This window comes from Salmo trutta, chromosome 23, assembly GCF_901001165.1.
Source record: "Salmo trutta chromosome 23, fSalTru1.1, whole genome shotgun sequence".
NCBI lineage: Eukaryota > Metazoa > Chordata > Actinopteri > Salmoniformes > Salmonidae > Salmo > Salmo trutta.
Genome location: NC_042979.1, coordinates 40,300,984 through 40,316,863, shown reverse-complemented (window position 1 = coordinate 40,316,863; position 15,880 = coordinate 40,300,984). Strand labels below are relative to the sequence as shown.

The 15,880-nt window shown below is 40.3% G+C and overlaps 1 pseudogene; it reads left to right on the top strand.

Moving 5' to 3' along the window:
* Window positions 1-8,466: 8,466 nt before the first annotated feature.
* The window catches only part of LOC115160047 (uncharacterized), a 92,834-nt pseudogene continuing 85,420 nt past the window's right edge, over window positions 8,467-15,880 (top strand).

Genomic DNA, 15,880 nt, shown 5'->3' with positions numbered 1-15,880 from the left:
ATTACTGCAACTCGCTGTTGGCTGGGCTCCCTGCCTGTGCCATTAAACCCCTACAACTCATCCAGAACGCCGCAGCCCGTCTGGTGTTCAACCTTCCCAAGTTCTCTCACGTCACCCCGCTCCTCCGCTCTCTCCACTGGCTTCCAGTTGAAGCTCGCATCCGCTACAAGACCATGGTGCTTGCCTACGGAGCTGTGAGGGGAACGGCACCTCCATACCTTCAGGCTCTGATCAGGCCCTACACCCAAACAAGGGCACTGCGTTCATCCACCTCTGGCCTGCTGGCCCCCCTACCTCTGAGGAAGCACGGTTCCCGCTCAGCCCAGTCCAAACTGTTCGCTGCTCTGGCACCCCAATGGTGGAACAAGCTCCCTCCCGACGCCAGGACAGCGGAGTCAATCACCACCTTCCGGAGACACCCCACCTCTTTAAGGAATACCTGGGATAGGATAAAGTAATCCTTCTAACCCCCCCCCCCTTAAAAGATTTAGATGCACTATTGTAAAGTGGTTGTTCCACTGGATATCATAAGGTGAATGCACCAATTTGTAAGTCGCTCTGGATAAGAGCGTATGCTAAATGACTTAAATGTAAATGTAAATGTCTGATCAGCCTCATTGGAAAGCCATTTGGATGGAGAATTTAAGGTCATTTGTAATACTGATTTTAAGGTCATTTGTGTAATTGATAATTATAATGGAGTTTAAAGTTCTTAGACATATTTGTAATTTGAACCAATGAGAAGAAAGAAAGGGCAAAGCCTTGGACTAAGGGTAGGCTTCCTTAAGTCTATTTTCCTATGACCATAAAGGTACAATCATTTTTCTTTGTGGAGTTGTTCAGATTAGTGATTTTGATCTGATGATGTTATTTGAAGCTAAGTTAAGTTTTATATTCCCTGAGGTAGTCAGCTGTTGTTGTATACAGTGTAAGACATTTAACACAACAAGGCTGTGAAATTGATATAATAGTATTATTATAGTTGTTGAATAAGATTATAAAGTTAGCAAGAATAAGTTTAATAATGTTACACTTAGGTTAAGTATTTAGGACATATTCTAAGCCAACAGGACAGGGATATATGACATCTGTGGAGATCCAGGATCATTGAGAGTATCGAGATAAACTTAATCAAATATGTAATGATCTTAGAGATTACTTCCATAGACATGTTGATTTTTCTAAGATCCATGAGTGCAGACAGGGAGACAGTGAGACATTTAGTCAATATTTGGAAACAGAAACCATATTTGATACTGAATGTTATGAGAAAGAGCGACAGACAGATAGAAGGAAGGGCAGACGGAGAAGTCCTCCCCCGCACGGCTGAGACCTTGATGGTTTGGGAGTAGCAGGAGGAGAGCAAGATAGAGAGCAGATGGTTAGAATCTCATAATAAGCCAGGATTGAGAGGAGATAGAAGTGACACAGAATGGGTAGATAACAGTTACTGAGTGGAGACCAGAATATGTTTAGTAAATTCGCTAGGAAGAGATATGATGATTTTGTTGAACGTAGTTGTTACCCTAACTAAAAGGGCAATGAAAGCTTAGTTGGTTTCTGGAACTAAGGTGTTAGACACTGAACCATTACCCAGAAACTTTTCTGCACAGCAGGCAGAAATAGTAGCATTGACTAGAGCCTGCGAAATAAGAAAGAAGAGAAAGGTTACTATTTACACAGACAGCACATATGCATTTAAAACCATACAAAGCAGCACAGATAAATATTAAGATAAAACAATTGACAGAGAATTGTTACAGGATAGCCAAGAACGAACGCCCCAGGAGGAATTGGATATGTGGAAAATGAAAGGGGCAATCCTACAAGATAAGGTCTGACATAAGGATAATTTACTAATCTTACCAAAGACACTGTTTAATATTGACACATGGGCAATATTGACACATGGGCGGAGCCATGGGAAGGCCCATACCAGGTTCTGTTAAACCACCGCCTTTGCCATTAGAATAGCTGAGAGAGTCACTTGGGTCCATGTTACCCACTGCAAAAAGGTATGTACACATCCTAGCACTGCTGATCACACACAGAGTTAGGAGAAGAACCGAGTACCAACAGGGTCCGGGGGTTACCTCCTTAATGAAGATTCCCTATCCCAACCGTTCATCACTGTGTGTGCTCATAGAGGTGTGAGTATGGGGTGGCACCTAGCAGACCGACTAAGGGCAGGAGAGGGTTGGCGGTTTTTGGGAATATTAGGGACTCTTAGCTGCATCAAATTCTTGGTAATCTTTCTGATACATTCAGATCCACCACCTTCCGGTACTAATTATATGACGCCGTTATCATTGATAAGAAGTAAAAGACAAACAATATAAAATACTGACCATCAAGGATGAGTTACTTACAGAATAAGGAGTCAAAGAAGGTCAAGATGTAGGATCTAAGGTAAACATTAAACAATTCCCTCGGAAAGCAAATAACTTCACAGGGATTGAGTTGGCCAGATTGAAGTACTCGGCCAACCCACCTCGGTTCACTTTAACTCCTGATGAGTACCAGTGTTATAGATACAAGAATGGCACCAAGAACTTTTTAATTTTAATGGCTGTAAGGCAATCGTTAATGTGACTGACTTAGGTTTGGAAGTTCAGGAGAAAATTCTTAACCTCACAGCATCTATAACTGATGTATGGTGGGCTTGTACCAGCATAGGACGCATACGATAGACACTACCAAAAGGGTGGTTAGGAACTTGCGCCCCGATGTTATAGGTCCAACCAGTTCGAGTTAGTCATCAGAGGCCAGTTATAGGAGGCTGAAGTAGGCACAGGAGGCGTTTTGACCAGGATGGGAGTAGCTTTGTCTAGATGGATGCAATTGGCATCCCCAGGGAAGTTCCAGATGAATACAAAGCTATGAATCAAATAAGTGAAGTCTTTACCACTACGTTCTTTTGGGGGTTGACTTATAAATAAAAATGTGGATTAGATTAATTACATCTATTATAATCAACAGGGATTCATGAATGAAACTGGGGATGCAGTAAAGGGGTTCTCTGACCAATTATCCGCCACTTCCCTCATGACCTGGCAAAATAGGCTGGCTCTCGAACAGAAGGTTGGGGATGAAATATACTTGAAGTTGTATGGAAGGAATCTGGAAAGGGTGGGCGGGGTATGGTTTCCTGGGGGTCTGGTTTGACACTTGAATGACATGAGTGGAGCATATTAACAGAGAACTTGTCAAAGGAAAGAAAATATTGAATGTGATGCGTTGCTTGTCAGGAATGAAGTGAGGGGGGCCAGATATAATGGCATTGAAAATTATATATATTGCGCTGTTAAGGTCATCGATGGATTATGGAAGTATAGCATATGGATCAGCAGCTCAAACATCTTTAAAAAAGCTTGATGTTAGGCCCAAGCCCCTAAGAACATGTTTTGGAGCACTTAGGACCCCTCCGGTGGCAGTGATGCAGGTAGAGTTGGGAGAGATGCCATTAAAGTTAATAAGAACAGTGGTTAAAAATAAGTGGCAAGAGTTGAGGAACAGGGAGAGAAAGGGAAGACACCTGTATAAGATCCAGGAAAAGGTGGGGGCAGGGTGGTCCTCAGACCGAGAGAGAAGGGAGGAAAGTGTAGTCACAAAGCTGAGACTGGGTGTGGACTACTTTTGTAAAATAATGTTTTTTTCCCGCCAATTAAAAAAAAATGTACATTGTTTTTTATTCCGATTTTTCGGGTGGTGCTGCAGCTATGTCTACGCACTCTCCTCCTCTCACCTTTTCTCTTTGCTTGTGGACTTCAGTGCAATACATTTATAAAACCAAACGCTTACCTTGACTTGGAAGAGTTCCAATGTTGGATAGCCATAGCCAGCTAGCTAACATAGAATCCCACTCTGTTTGAGAGAGCAATCAGATACTGTAGAATTAAGTATTAACCTGGTTTTATCCAGTCCAACTGCTGAGCCTGTTCAGACTGACAACACAGTCCAAGGACCTGAGGGGGACAAGGAGAAGGACACCATGAGGTAATTATCACTCATTCAGCTGTATTCAACACTTACTCTTCCAAATGGATGACAATAGAAATATGAAGAAAGGTAACATTTTCTGTTGTTAACACTAGAGTTAAGTGAACTAACACACCCTCCTGAAATGTTTTCACACTGAGTATAGGCCAAGACACTGTTAAAGAGACATTTACCACTTCCTTTCACCTCTGTGGTTTGTTGAAGTAGCAGCATTCTGTTCTTGTATGGCCAAGTTTCACACATATAAGGTGTGAAGGGCTGAAAAAATATTTCCTTTTAGTTATAGGAGCACAAAAGGGTCATAAAAAAATCTTAATATCTTAGATGTGCTAAAGACAATATTTTACAATAAACAGTCTTTCACCATCAGTTCCATAGATCTAACAGTCCTACTGATTCCTCTGGGCATGTTGGTAGTGGTGATATCTGGTGTCCCTGTCACATGAAGATGAGGACGCATCAATTCAGTCTACAAGTGTAGACCTAATGACAGTCACAGACTGTCATTACAATACACTTAGGTGTTTTATAACCTATGTCACTGTTTGGATGCTGGAATTTTTTGTGATTGGGGGAATGTTCGTGGGTAGCCTGCAGGATTACCTTTTTGAAGTGATTGTTTGACAATCAGATGAAAACATCATGACTGGTTGCATTTCTGCCACATTAAAAGGTGATGCATATTATAATTGATATGACAAATCTTTACCAGTCCTAGGCTACTAAACCCACAGAGATCATATACTGTATGTAAATAATATGGATTGTGTATGTAATTCTATGATTATACCCCTGGTGAAAATATGATGATTATTTTCATGTAAATCCTTAGCTCTTCTCTCAAGGCATAGAAGACCCTCATTGTCCCCACCCTGTTTGGGTTGGTAATAATTTGTAGAGTAGCTTTATGTTCCCTCAACATGCATTGTTTCACCATTCTGAATGTCTAACGAATCCATATGTTCTTCTGAAATATGAACACAGAAATACTGGAAATGTCTTACTTTTATTATGATGGCGATTTGACAGTATAACAATCATGGTCTTGAATTGGACTTGTATTTTTTCTGGTCTCAGTCTTGCTTCGGTCTCAGACTCCTCATCCCGCTCCAGGTCTTGGTCTTGACTCGGTCTCGCCCCCCCCCCCCCCCCCCCCCTCTCTGGTCTTGGTCTTGACTCGCTTTAGATGGTCTCGAACACAACACTGCTGGTATCACTATTATTGTTGAAGTTGACATGAGGAATGTTGGTATATGTCTACTTTCTGTTCTCTATCCATCATATCATCATTATGATATTTGTGGTCAGTTGTTACAAAAAACACTTGATCACTCAGGATTTTCTTTGGTGTCTGTACCTCTGTGTTCAGGTACTCCAGAACTCTATGTGGACCAACAGGAGGTGACTGGAGTTGGAGGGAGTGTCATTGTACATTGTTACTATAGTGACATTGGACATATAGATTGGTCCAGGATTGGTGGCAGTGTCTCCTGTGTGGAGAGGAATTCTGGGAATATAGATGGAACATTAGTGACCCTACAGCTGACCACTGATGCCACCAGAAGAAAAGTCTTAACGTTGACTATGAGTGGACTGAAGATGAAGATCAATGTTTTTCACACTAGAGTTCAGGGCACAAAAACACCCTCCTTAAACGTTCTCACACCAAGTATAGGCCAACACACTTCCTTTCTATAGAGACATTTACCACTTCCTCATACCTCTGTGGTTGTAGAAGTAGCAGCATTCTATTCTTGTATGGTCACTTTCCACACATAAAAGGTGTGAAGAGCTGAACAAATATTTTCAATTTTGTCACAGCAGCACAAAAAACATAATAAAAAAAATATATAATAAATACATTTTTTCATCTGTGATATTTTATGGACTGTATTTTGCAATAAACATAGTCTTCCGAAATCGTCCCACCCTATTCAACAGCCAGTGAGAAATCAGAGCGCCAAATTTAAAACCACAAAATGTCATAATTCAAAGTTCTCAAACAGGACTATTTTACACCATTTTATAGATACACTTCTCCTGAATCGAACCACGTTGTCCGATTTCCAAAAGGCTTTACAGCGAAAGCAAAACATTAGATTATGTTAGGAGAGTACATCGACACAATAACCACACAGCCATTTTCTAAGCAACTAACATGCATCACAAATACCCAAAACACAGCTAAATGAAGCACTAACCTTTGACGATCTTCATCAGATGACACTCCTTGGACATTATGTTATACAATACATGCATTCTTTTGTTCGATAAAGTTCATATTTACATCTAAAAACAAAATTTTACATCGGCGCGTGACGTTTAGAAAATATTTTCCCTCAAATACTGCCGGTGAATCAGCGCCACGATTTAGAAAAATACTTGTCATAAACGTTGATACAAAATTAAACTGTCATTCAAAGAATTATTGATGAACATCTCCTTTATGCAAACGTTATGAAAGATTTCAAAAAAGCTTCACGAGGAAAGCACTCTTTGCAATAATCTGAGTACTGAGCTCAGAAAAATACACTAGGCTATACAGATAGCTGCCATCTTGGAGTCATCTAAAATCATAATTTGCATTAGAAATATTCCCTTACCTTTGATGATCTTCATCAGAAGGCACTTCCAGGCATCCCAGGTCCACAACAAATGTTGTTTTGTTCGATAAAGTCCATAATTTATGTCCAAATAACTCCTTGTTGTTCGCGCGTTCAGTAAGCTACTCCAAATGTAGAAAGCGCGCGGACGATGTCGCGACGAAAAGTAAAAAAAAGTTGTATTTACGTTCGGTCAAACATGTCAAACGTTGTAAAACATCAATCTTTAGGGCCTTCAGAACGTGAAGATTCAGTAATATTTCAACCGGACGGTTCCTGTGTCTTGAAAAAGGTTTTGGAACGGGAGGGATCCATCCTCATGAACGCGCTCCAAGAAGTGATGCCATTCTCTGGGTGACAAACTTCCCAGGCTTGTCATTCGGTCTCTGTTCATCGTAGACGCTTCAAACAACTTTCTAAAGACTGTTGACATCTAGTGGAAGCCTTAGGAAGTGCAAAATGAACCCTAAATCACCGTGTGTTCGATTGGCAATGACTTGAAAGGACTACAAGCACCAGAATTCTCACTTCCTGCTTAGATTTTTCTCAGGATTTTGCCTGGAATATGAGTTCTGTTATACTCACAGACATCATTCAAACAGTTTTAGAAACTTCAGAGTGTTTTCTATCCAAATCCACTAATAATATGCATATTCCTGGGCCCGAGTAGTAGGCCATTTAATTTGGGTACGTTTTTCATCCGGCCGTGAAAATACTGCCCCCTACCCTGGAGAAGTTTTAAGGACATTACATCAAAGATGGATCAGCCTGTAGTGTGGTTTTCCACTTTAATTTTGAGTGTGACTCTAAATCCAGACCTCCATGGGTTGATAAATTGGATTTCCATTGATTATTTTGTGTGATTTTGTTGTCAGCACATTCAACTATGTAAAGAAAAAAGTATTTAATAAGATTATTTCATTCATTCAGATCTAGGATGTGTTATTTTAGTGTTCCCTTTATTTTTTTGAGCAGTGTATATTTATTAATTTTCGGAACAGGACTTGTTCAAGCCACTTTGCTTTCATTGATTATAGTGACTTAATGTACATTCATTAAGCCTCCTCTGTGCTACACACACTGGACTCAGTCTGTCATGCATCCTTGTGCTTACAACTACATTGGTATGTGTGCATTTACAAAGCCCTTCTGGGTAAACTCCACCATTACCTCTATAGCCTGTTCTACTTTAACCACTAGCAGTTACCAGACACAGTCTACTAGGTGGTTGCTACTTAAAGTCCCCAGGGCCGTTACCCAGTTAGGCAAGATGGCCTTAGACTATTGCTCACCAGAGACATGGAATAGTCTGCAAAGTATACTTCACCCCTCAGTGAGTTTACAACTCTGGTGCTAAACTCTATTCAGGAGGACTAGTGTAAATGTTTCATGTAGGCTGTTTTGCCTTAGTCCTTGATTTGAGGTTATATATTGCTTTTGGCCAAGTAAATCTACTATTTTTTAAAGTTAATAGTTTTTCATTATTTTTGTCATCTGTACATTTTTGTAAATACAACGTCTGGATCCAGTCTTCATCACCTAAACTGTAAAATATATATTTAAGCAATAAGGCCCGAGGGGGTGTGGTGTATGGCCAATATACAATGGCTAATGGCTGTTCTTAGGGAAAAAGCAACGCGGAGTGCATGGATACAGCCCTTAACCTTGGTATATTGGCCATATACCATAAACCCCCGAGGTGCCTTATTGCTATTATAAACTGGTTAACAACGTAATTAAAACAGCAAAAATAAATGTTTTGTCATACCCGTGGTATACGGTCTGATATACCATGGCTGTCAGCCAATCAGCATTCACAGTTCGAACCACCTAGTTTAAAAATGTACTTCTTGCAACTGAAACTCTGACTCCATCTCAACTTTTGCTGCTGAACACCAACTAAAAAGGCTGCTGGGTAGTTAACAATATACTTGATTTCATTTGATATAAGATATACAAATGTGCTAATTAAATAAAGTAATCAATTGTAGAGCCTTATGTTACAACTAGTTGATAGAATGTAATAGTTTCTATCTGCCACTGAGGGGGGCATATACACTCAAACAGAAGCAGGAAGAGAATTAAAGACAGCCATTGCTGTTAGGAAGTTCAGTCATTCTCTTTGGTGTCTTGGTCCTTGACACACACATTGTGCATTTGTACCATATAACAAACGGAGACACAGACCCAGAAATGGCTTCTCATCTCTCCCTCTCCCTCCTCCTCCTCCTCATCTTCTCCAGACTCTCAGGTAAGGGTAACAAGTTCTTTAGGGGGGAAATTATGTGGGAATTGGCAGTGTGGTAGACACAGCTTGTCCCATAAATTAATCGTAAAATTGAGGATTAACTGATGACTTCAAAACAAGCATTCTGAATAATGTAGAGAACCTGATTGAACTATCTATCAATCAACACGTTGATATGCTCCAACAAGAATCATACACATCGAAGCGAACAACAACAGATCTCTCCTCGAGTGAAACTGAAGGGAAGCCACCTTCTAAACTTCCAAATGTAACAATGGAAGAGGAGGTTTTTATAACAATGGTTTACAGCAATAAAATAATGGAAGAAATATGAGCTGAAAATAAGTTATTGAAAACGACCGTGGACTCCCTAAAAGCCATCAACTAGATTCAGCTGCGGCCTGATCTTTTCCTGAGTAGATGGTCAGAGGGCCGGAACATAATTACAAGATGCTGAAACAGATGACTAAAACATAATCACTTCAAACCTTGCTTACATGTGTATACAACCACATATATCTCTCTATTATGCATGGTAATACTATGGAACAGATATCCAAAATTAAAGTCACTTTGAGCTGATTTGCTGGTCTCTTTACAGTCTCTAAATACATTTTGTTCAGAAAAATTGGGGGGCAAACTGGGTAGGGAGCTGAAGAACACACCGTTCTCTATTAATGAGCATTTCCCCCATGAAATAGTGGACAGATGATGTGCCCTACCCCCCTCTCAAAAGGCTCTGAGCAGATACAGTGCATTCGGAAAGTATTTTTCCACATTTTGTTACACTAGACTTATTCAAAGATATATTAATTAAATACAAATCCTCATCAATCTACATACAATACCCCATAATGACAAAGTGAAAACAGGTTTTTAGACATTTTTGTAAATGTATTGAAAACATAAAACATAAATGCCTTATTTACATAAGTATTCAGACCGTTTTCTGTGAGGCTCGAAATTTTCTGTTATACTGTGCTGTCCTTTTGGCCGATGTGAATCGTAACAAATAGAATTTAAGATAAAATAATATTGACAGCTCTGTGGGGCTACAGTAGGATAGGATGAAGGATTGATAGAGGAGGAGGGTTAATAACCTGTCTAGGTTCTCTACTGGAGTAGGACTATATGATCCAATAACAATTGGTATCACTATCTTTTTGACACCATGTAAACAATAAATCTCCATCTCAAACATGCAAAGGAAATATTATTGTTCTGATACACACCGGCAATTTGGGTTGGGTGTGTCAACGGGTTCTGTTAACTCCGCTAATGCACGGCTGGCTGGTTAACACTGCGTTAAATGTTACAGCATTGTTCTAAAATTGATTCAATTCATTTTTTCCTCATCAATCTACACACAATATCCCATAATGATGAAGCAAAAACAGGTTTTTAGAAATTTTGCAAATATGTTAAAAATAAAAAACAGAAATAACTTATTTACATAAGAATTCAGACCGTTTGCTATTAGACTCGAAATTGAGCTCAGATACATCCTGTTTCCAATGATCATCCTTGATGTTACTTCAACTTGACTGGGGCCCACCTGTGACCAATTCAATTGATTGGACATGATTTGGAAAGGCACAACTTCTGACGGTGAAATATATTCCTGTCACAGCCTTCCCTGTAGCTCAGTTGGTAGAGCATGGTGTTTGCAACGCCAGGGTTGTGGGTTCAATTCCCACGGGGGGCCAGCACAGAAAAAATATGTATGAAGTTGTATGAAATGTATGCATTCACTACTGTAAGTCGCTCTGGATAAGAGCGTCTGCTAAATGACTAAAATGTAAAAAAATAGGAAAAGGAACTCACAAGGGGTGATGACATTAAATAATAACAATTAATTAAAATGTTCCAGTCCACCCAAAAAAACTGGAGGCCCTTACATTTCAGTGTTGTTATCAAAAATGCATAGCACATAGAATTAAAAAGGTGTTGTTGGATATTATTCAATCTGATCAGACAGGTTTTTTACATAGACAATACATTGGAGATAATATAAGAACAGTAAATAATAGAACACAATAAAAATTCTAGTAAGCTTTTAATACAGTACGACTAGAATGTATATATAAATGCCTGGACAATTTTAATTTTGGAGATGTGTGATAGTTATGTATAGTAACCTTAGGTATAAAATAATAAATAATGCCTACTTCTCAGAAAGTATTAAGCTGTCAAGAGGACTAAAACAAGGTTGTCCACTGCTGGCGTATCTATTTATTATGGCGATCAAAATTTTAGCTATTAAAATCAGATCCAACAATAATATAGAGGGGCTAGAAATCCAGGGCTTAAAAAAAAGGTATTATTGTACGCTGATGACTCAAGTTCTCTTAAATCTGCAATCTGGATCCCTGCACAGCCTCATAGAGAATATAGATAATTTTTCAAACCTCTCTGGATTACAATGATAATTAAGCATTGGATCCCCCAAAAATACCACTTTTACATTACCGTGTAGTTTACCAATAAAATTGACTGACTTGAAGTTGACATACTTGGTATTCATATCCCTAAAGAAATAAATGAATTCACTAAAACAAATTTCAATATAAAGTTATAAAAAATAGATAAGATCTTGCTAGCATGGACAGGTAAATGCCTATCTATTTGTGGAACAATCACCCTGATTCATTATTTTGTCGTATCCCAGTTGACTTATTTACTTATGGCCCAGCCTATGCTGAATGATTTGTTTTTCAAATTATATGAGCAAAAAATATTTCACTTTATTTGGAATGGCAATCCATACAAAATTAAAAATGCTTATTTTTGTAATTAATTTCAGTTTGGGGAGATAAAATTATTAAATGTTAAAGCATTAAACCTCTTACTAAAGCATCAGTCACACAAAAGGTGTACTTAAACCCGATATTGTTATCAAGTAGATTAGTAAGAATGTCTCACCCCTTGTTCAAAATAGATTTTTCCCCTTTATCCAGATTACAACCTCTCATTTTCAGTTAATTGAAAATAGAATTTTCAAAATATCACCCTTTCTAAAACAAGCCATAAAAAGCTTGCTGCAATTCCAGTTTCAATCTCCAGAAAAGACAGAACAAATATTACAACAATTATGGTTAACATCAAATATAGTAAAAAAAATAGAGAAACATTATTTATGGAATAAAAAATATAATTTATCTTTATTAATGACATTATGAATAAGGTGCAGTTATGTCACAAGTGCAGCTAACACAAATATTTGGAAATGTTGTCTCTATCCAAAATTACAACCAACTGATTGCAACATCATTGCAAGTAGTCTGGGTAGCCATCTGATTAGATGTTCAGCAGTCTTATGGCTTGAGGGTAGAAGCTGTGTAGAAGCCTCTCGGAACTAGACTTGGCGATACGGTACTGCTTGCCGTGCGGTAGCAGAGAGAACAGTCTATGACTAGGGTGGCTGGAGTCTTTGACAATTTTTAGGGCCTTCCTCTGACACCGTGTGGTACAGAGGTCCTGGGCCGTACGCACAACCCTATGTAATGCCTTGCGGTCGGAGGCCGAGCAGTTGCCATACCAGGCGGTGATGCAACCAGTCAGAATGCTCTCAATGGTGCAGCTGTAGAACCTTTTGAAGATATGAGGACCCATGCCAAATATTTTCAGTCTCCTAAGGGGAAATAGGTTTAGTTGTGCCCTCTTCACAACTGTCTTGGTGTGCTTGGACCATGTTAATTTGTTGGTGATGTGGACACCAAGGAACTTGAAGCTCTCAACCTGCTCCACTACAGCCCCGTTGATGAGAATGGGGGCATGCTCAGTCCTCTTTTTCCTGTAGTCCACAATCATCTCCTTAGTCTTGATCACGTTGAGGGAGAGGTTGTTGTCCTAGCATCACATGGCCAGGTCTCTGACCTCCTCCCTATATGCTGTCTCGTCATTTTTGGTGATCACTGTTGTGTCATGGTCAAACTTAATGATGGTGTTGGAGTCATGCCTGGTCGTGCAGTCATGAGTAACCAGGGAGTACAGGAGGACTGAGTGCACACCCCTGAGGGGCCCCTATGTTGAGGATCAGCATGGAGGATGTCTTGTTACCTACCCTTCAGGAAGTCCAGGATCCAGTTGCAGAGGGAGGTGTTTAGTCCCAGGCACCTTAGCTTAGTAATGAGCTTTGAGGGCACTATGATGTTGCTGAGCTGGAGTCAATGAATAGCATTCTCACATACTGTAAGTGTTCCTTTTGTCCAGGTGTGAAAGGGCAGTGTGGTGTGCAATAGAGTTTGCATCATCTGTAGATCTGTTGGGGCGGTATGCAAATTGGAGTGGGTCTAGGGTTTCTGGGATAATGGTGTTAGCCATGACCAGCCTTTCAAAGCACTTCATGGCTACAGATGTGTGTTCTACGGGTCTGTAGTCATGTTATCTTAGTGTTCTTGGGCACAGGGACTATGGTGGTCTGCTTGAAACATGTTGGTATTACAGACTCATTTTTTACATTTACATTTTAGTCATTTAGCAGACGCTCTTATCCAGAGCGACTTACAGTAGAAAATGCATACACTTCATGCATTTTTTTTTTGTACTGGCCCCCCGTTGGAATCAAACCCACAACCTTGGCGTTGCACACACCATGCTGGCGTTGCAAACACCATGCTCTACCAACTGAGCCACAGGGACGCTACTCAGACAGGGAGAGGTTGAAAATGTCAGTGAAGACACTTGCCAGTTGGTCAGCGCATGCTCGGATTACACGTCCTGGTAATCCGTCTGGCCCTGAGACCTTGAGAATGTTGACCTGTTTAAAGGTCTTACTCACATCGGCTGCGGAGAGTGTGATCACACAGTCGTCCGGAACAGCTTGTGCTCTCATGCATGTTTCAGTGTTACCTGCCTCGAAGCGAGCATAGAAGTAATTTAGCTCGTCTGGTAGGCTCGTGTCACTGGGCAGCTCTCAGTTGTGATTCCCTTTGTAGTCTGTAATAGTATACAAGCCCTGCCACATCCGACGAGCATCGGAGCCGGTGTAGTATGATTCAATCTTAGTCCTGTATTGACGCTTTGCATGTTTGATGGTTCGTCGGAGGGCATAGCAGGATTTCTTATAAGCGTCCGGTTTAGAGTCCAGCTCCTTGAAAGCGGCGGCTCTACCCATTAGCTCAGTGCGGATGTTGCCTGTAATCCATGGCTCTTGGTTGGGGTATGTACTTCCAGTCACTTTGGGAACGATGTCATCGATGCACTTATTGATGAAGCCAGTTACTGATGTGGTGTACTCCTCAACGCCATCGGAAGAATCCCAGAACATATTCCTGTCTGTGCTAGCAAAACAGTCCTGTAGCTGAGCATCTGATTCATCTGACCACTTTTTAATTTACCGAGTCACTAGTGCTTCCTGCTTTCATTTCTGCTTGTAAGCAGGAATCAGGAGGATAGAATTATGGTTAGATTTTCCAAATGGAGGGCGAGGGAGAGCTTTGTACATCTCTCTGTGTGTGGAGTAAAGGTAGTTTAGAGATTTTTTTTCCCTCTGGTTGCACATTTAACATGCTGATAGAAACTAGGTAAAACTGATTTAAGATTCCCTGCATTAATGTCCCCGGCCACTAGGAGCGCTGCTTCTGGATTAGCATTTTCCTGTTTGCTTATGGCCGTATACAGCTCATTGAGTGCGGTCTTAGTGCCAGCATCGGTCTGTGGTGGTATGGAAACAGCTACAAAAAATACAGAAAACAACTCTCTAGGTAGACAGTGTGGTCTACAGCTTATCATGAGATACTCTACTTCAGACGAGCAAAACCTCGAGACTTCCTTAGATATAGTGCACCATCTGATGTTTACAAATATACATAGACCTCCACCCCTTGTCTTACCAGAGGCTGCTGTTCTATCCTGCCGATGCAGTGTGTAACCCGCCAGTTGTATGTTAATCATGTCGTCGTTCAGACACAACTCTGTGAAACATACGATATTACAGATTTTAATATCCCATTGGTAGGATATGCGTGCCTTCTTCTCGTACAATTTATTTTCCAGCGTTGTGCGTCTCTTTCTCCCGCGAATGACGGGGATGAGGGCCTGTTCTTGTGTCTGGAGTTAATCCCTCTCGTCTGACTCATTAAAGAGAAATTCTTCGTCCAGTTCAAGGTGAACAATCACTGTTCTGATTTCCAGAAGCTCTTTCGGTCATAAGAGACGGTAGCAGCAACATTATGTACACAATAAGTTACATAAAATGCGAGAAAACAAACAAAATAGCACGGTTAGTTAAGAGCCCATGAAACGGCAGCCATACTCTCCGGCGCAATCTTAATGAATACTGGATAAGGTTAAGTACTATCTATCCAGATGTAATGCATATCTAATAACTATATGTTGTTGTGTAACTACTGTGTAACAAAAGTGCCATGTATATAAGATATGTCTAGAATGTAAAAGTAACGGGAAAAATCTGCACAAACAAAGTTATTTTTGGATAGCCCAATAACAAAAAAAACATACATGTTTCTGTGAAGTGCTGATGTTGAGGTCAGGGACTGGGACTGAACACATGTGTAACGCCCTGGCCATAGAGAGGGTTTTTTGTTCTCTATTTTTGGTTAGGCCAGGGTGTGACAGGGGTGGGCGTTCTAGGTTTCTTTTTCTATGTTGGTGGTTTTCTTTGTTTCGGCCGTGTATGGCTCTCAATCAAGAGCAGGTGTAGATCATTGTTGCTGATTGAGAGGCATACATAGGCAGCCTGTTTTCCCTTTGGGGTTTGTGGGTGAATGTTTTCTGTCTAGTGCTTTGTTATTCCTGACAGAACTGTTTGGCTGTCATTTTCGTGGTTTCTTTTTCAAGTGTTCATTCAGTCATTACAATCATTTAAGATGAACACATCCTCCGCTGCACCTTGGTCTCATTCTGACGACGGCCGTTACAACATGCTGAAACTCTGAAGACAGGAGCAGTAGCTTGTCTTATCAATAACACTTCCTGTATTATGTGTGCTATAGTCCAGATTAAATGTAATTTTCATGCTATGAGAATTTGCTTGAACTCCAACCTGAGGTGTTCTCTGTTGTGTCTA